The following is a 5,371-nucleotide window of genomic DNA, read 5'->3' as shown; positions in this document are numbered from 1 at the left end:
TCATAAACTTATAGACCTGTGTACACTCAAAAACGCATCAGTCCCTTAACCTATAAGTCTTCAATACACCAAAATCACTAAGGGGCACTAGATGCACTTACAATCTCCCCCTTTTTGGTGATTGATGACAATATAGGTTAAGTTTTCAACGGGGATAAACATATGAAGTGTAAATACTGATATTGAGGAATTTGATTGCAAGATATAGAAGAACTCCCCCTGAAGATGTGCATAGTGAGGAATTTGCTTTTGAAGCAATGCACACTTGAAAAGTATAATCATGGAGATCTCCCCCTATATCTTGTAATTCATACACGCATTTGACATAGAATATGAAGAATTTGAAATGCATGATGAAATATGGTGACTGATGTAATTCAGCATGCGTGCATTGACATTAATGAGGAATAAGCATGCAGAAGAACTCAGCAAAAGTATTAGGCCACCATAGAGTTTAAGATTACAACTCGATCCAGCAAAGTCATCAAAAGAATGAGAGTTGTAACTTAGAAAAAAAACGCCCATATAAGATAGACCCGCTTGAAGACTAACTCAAATTTCTCCCCCTTTGTCATCGAATGACCAAAAGGGTTGAAAATGAGGACTAACGCCCCTGAAGAATATCATGATGATGGAGGAGCGCCATCGTTGTCAGGGTCTTGAGTCGTTGTAGGGCCTGCTGCAGTGTCATCCAAGTCTTCATACTCGTCTGTGTTACGCGATGAAGAATATGAACTGGCGACCAAGGGAGGAACCTTGACCTTCTTGAGTTTCTTCGGTGGAGGAGCAGACCAGTCAAAGTCTTCCTTGAAGCCCATTTGCTTCAGATCTTCTTCACCATATAGATGTGACAGAATAGCCTAGGTGCGATCAAACACTTCATGGAGGTAGTAATGGTTTTTCTTGACTGCATTATGTGTAGAGGTCATGTTGTGAAGAATAGAGCCAAACTGACGCTTAACCCATTTGTGCTTCCGATCAACCTTCTGGTGAAGACTTAGAAGCAGCTCACGGTCAGTCATCACATAAGGAGCAGTAGCTTGAGGACTTGACTTGGGAGCATTGGCAACAGAATCATGAGTGGCAGAGTCATTATTGGTGGAGTAAGATGCAGCTTTGCGGAACTGACCATCCAATGGACGAATGCCTTCATCAATAACAACTGGTGCTTTGCCCTTTTCTTCATTTGAAGAATATGTCCGTTTGAGGACTTCAATCGGGGGCAAGTAGCTGCCATGGTTGAGGGTGTCAGCCTTGTAGTTGAGTGAAGTCCTTGTTTTGAGGAATCTCATGATCCATGGAGCATAAGGCTTCAGCTCAAACGGTGAAAGTGAAACATTTGCGAGAGTCCTCATGAAGAAATCGTGGTAATTGATAGGGATGCCATGCATGATGTTGAATAGCATATTCTTCATCATCCCAACAATTTCTTCATTAGATGAGTCATGACCTTTGATGGGACTCATAGTCTTCGTCAGAATGCGATAGATTGTTCTTGGCACATACAACAATTCCTTCACGAGGAATTTGGTCCTTGGGGCTTGACCAGGCTTCAGCGGCTTCATGAGCGCTTGCATATAGTGAGCAGTGAGTTCAGAATCATCATACAGACAACGAGCACCTTCAGGTGGAGGACTGATTGGCAAGGCACGAAGCAATTCAGAGGCTGTTGCCTTGTAGTGAGTGTTTTCGGTCATCCAGTCCAACACCCAAGTGTTGATGTCATCAGCTTCACCAGTGATGTGCAGCGTTGCATAGAACTAAGAATTAGCTCTTCATTCCACTATGTCAGTGCAAAAGTTGAGCAGTCCTGCATCGTGAATCATACTGAGGACTAGTGTGAAGCAAGGCATTGATTCCATGTCCATGTGAGGAATATGCTGGTGGTCGAAGACTTTGTCCTTGTCGAAGAGTACTGAGGAATAGAAGTTGGTCTGGCTGGCAGTCCAGAAATGCTTCCTTCTAAGACGAGCATTGTCATATGGGTTGAATTCAGTGAAGAATACATGCTCGCCGAAGAAATGACCAGCCTTGAATTTTGGCTTCTTGGAGAAGGGATCCTTTGGCTTGGGTTGAGGGGTGTCGGCTAACTGCATTACCACCTCAGGAATCGCAATCTCAGGTTCCTCATGCTGAGGAATTTCAGGCACTTCTTCACTTGCAGCATGGGTCATCAATTCTTCGTTCACATTTTCTTTAGCACTAGTGGCTGGAATCTCTTCATGGACAGACGGAGTTGCTTGAGGTTCATCAGATCCCATTTGCACTTCAGTAGCAGCAGGGGACTGAGGAATTGCTTGAAGTGGAGTGAACATCGGAGAGTTGGGGTGCTGACTTTCCCAAAAGTCATCATTCAGCACAGGTGTGGTACAAACAATGTCCACATCCTCATCTTCTATTTCTTCAACACCTGCCTCTTCAGCAATGAACTGAGGCATAGGTGAGGAAACAACTAGGGTTGAAGGGATTTTGTCCACTTCAATTTCTTCATCCAACTGCTCTGTTGAAGCAGCAGAAGGAGTTTCTTCATCGGATTCATAGGGAATCACATAATCTTCACCAAACGGAACAAGGTCCTTTGATGGCATGTAAGAGATAGGAATGGCATCAATTGGATTTTCCGTTGAGCTAATTAGAGGCTTCATTTTCTTTGGAGCTGAAGAGTCTGATGAAGCTGATGCCTTCCTCTTTTTCATTGCTGCACACTCTGCAGCCTTGGTCTTCTTCGCATCTGATGCAGATGGAAGGATCGGAGTGGGTGTAGGTGCAGGAGGTGCAGAGGACTTTGGTTTAGTCTCTTCAGGCGCAACTGATGCAGTTACCCTAACTTCTTCATTTTCTTCAGGCGCACCGCTAGTGGATGCCCTGGCAATTTCTTCAGTGGCTGGAATGCAGTCATCAGCCCTGGTACTCTCATTTTTCTTCAGCAGCCTGACTGACATCCGCGGTGCTGGCATGTTCTTCAGTAGGCTGAGCAGATGCTTCAGTCTGAGGAACTTCAACGTGCACAGGTGCAGCAGCAGTTGAAGTGAGTTTCTTGGTCAAATTAACGAACCGAACCTTTGCTCCCTTCCAATCAGCATAGTAGCAATCAAAGTCATCACTCAGTTGCTTGATTTCAGTTTGCAAAGCAATGAGTTGTTCAGGGGTAAGAGTGAGGACATTGTCCTTGAGGTAGCGCTGTTTCTTGTACCGCGCTTTCTTTAGTCTTCTGCCTTCTTCATATTTCCACTTCTCTTCCTCAATGAAGGCAGTAAGAACACGACTTTGACCAGGAGTGAGATTCATCTCCGGCAAAGGCGTGTTAGGGTCCTTGTGCCATAGGTCAATGAAATCGAGGATTAACTTTGGATCCAACAGCAGTGGCACGTTGCTGCCTTTGGCTCTAGCGGCCCTGGCTTGCCTGTCTCTGATGATTTCGGTAAGTTCTTCATCATCAGCCTCATCGTCATCAGAGGGGACTTGGAAGGCGACCTGCTTCTTGTGATGACTTAGTTGAAGGCCTCATCCAGCAGTGGCCTTTTTCTTCAATAGAGAGGGGCCAGTCGAAGACTTTTGTGCAATAGAGGAACTTGCAGATGCTCCAGAGGCAATTGAGATGCCAGTTGTCCTTTGGCATGTGGCGAGATGCACAGGTGCCAAGGATTTGGTCGAAGCTGTTGAAGACTTTGTCGGAGGAGCTGAGGACTTTGTGGGAGGAGGAGCAGTCTGCGGAATTTGCCGTGAGGGCATTGAAGAATCTGGCCTTGAGAGCATTGTTGAGGAGCTTGGCCGTGAGGGCATTGAGGAAGAAGCACTTGACTTATGTGCAGGCTTCTTGGGCATTGTCTTTCTAGGCTTACTAGTAGAGGCCTCAGCAGTGGTAGTAGCAGCAGCAGAGTCTTCATTGAATTTCCTCACTGCTTCCTTTGCTTGTTTGGCCAGTTTGGCCTAGCGCTTTGCCCATTCATTAGCATAGTCCTCACCGTGCTTGAGGCTGGTGGGATCTGCCACTTGGCCTGGTGCCAATGGAGGTCTTGAGCATGGAGGGTTGAGCGTGAATTTCTTCATATACTTGGGAGTAACATACCTGTACTCCCTCCATTCTCGTGCCCATCTCCTCTCTATCCGTTGTATGTGCACCTTGCGCTGATTCTTGTCCTTCTTGCCAAACTTGGCCTCATCAGGAGTGCAGTATCCAGCATAAATGTCCTCAGGGATTTCAAATGCAGTGTTGGCCTCAGGCCTCTTTCCTCCCTTCCGTGGCTTCTTATCAGCCATTTTCTTCAGCTGAGGAATATGAACAACTGAGGTTTCTGAAGAGATGTGCAACTTTTCTTCGAGGAATGCTGCAAGTGAGTTAAGTTGATGAGAACCTAGTGATTCAGCAGCAGACATTTGTACCTGTGAACAGAGTATAGTTGTGACGAATTTGGAGAGGTCATATGCGTTCTTAGAAGGATTTTCAAAAAATGAATAGGTTTGAGGAATTTGACCAGATGAGTCTTGAGGAATTTTACTAAGTGTTCTTTGTCTTAGGTTCCAGAGTTGTATAGATCGAAAATCCATACAATTGAGGAATCTTGAAGAAAAACATTGCTTAGAGAAACGAATCAAGAGCCGATGACATGTGAGGTGTTCATGTGTGTGAAGATTTGAAGAATAAACACCTTTGAAGATTTTCAAGAAAACAAAAGAATCAAAAGAGGGTAGTAAAAGTAAATTTTAATTACCCGAGATGAAGAACATGATGAACTGAGAAGTGTAGATGTGAAGTTAGTCAGTTCAGATCTTCCATGCCCTAACTTGGCAGAGGAAGACAGCTACTGCGGTGGCGGAGTGAAGAAATCCGCAACCAGCGCGAGTACGACGGCGACGAGGTCGAGGCAGTGAAGCTCTTCCTCACCGGTGACGATGAAGTAGCGGCGGCGCTAGGGTTTGGGAAGCTCGAACGGGAGTTGAGATCGAGCGGAGTAAAAACAAAGTGAAGAAGAAGCAGGGGTATTTATAGTGGAAGTGAAAAACTGTATGCCCGAATATTTTGGACGAATGGGCCCCTGGCCCTTCTCATTCGCTTGACATGTGTCACCCACGTACTGTGAGGTGGCGATCATGTAGGATCATGGGTGAATAGATAAGTATTGTCGTGGGATGCGGAACGGTTTGAGCGGCAAAGCCGAAAATTCAGATCAGATATATTAAAATTTCCATTCGCAATTTCTTCAGCTGTCAAGGACACAGTGAAGATTTTGAATGAGTTTCAAATAGAACACACATGAAGAATTTATGAACAGACTTGGTTGAGTTTAGCATAGAGGGGAAAGGGTCCGATCACATTCACTTAGCAGAAACATCAGCTTGAAGAATTAGCAATAAGTGAATGTTGTAGAGG

The sequence above is a fragment of the Triticum dicoccoides genome, chromosome 1B, assembly GCF_002162155.2.
Source record: "Triticum dicoccoides isolate Atlit2015 ecotype Zavitan chromosome 1B, WEW_v2.0, whole genome shotgun sequence".
Classification (NCBI taxonomy): Eukaryota; Viridiplantae; Streptophyta; class Magnoliopsida; order Poales; family Poaceae; genus Triticum; species Triticum dicoccoides.
This window is presented reverse-complemented; position numbering follows the sequence as displayed.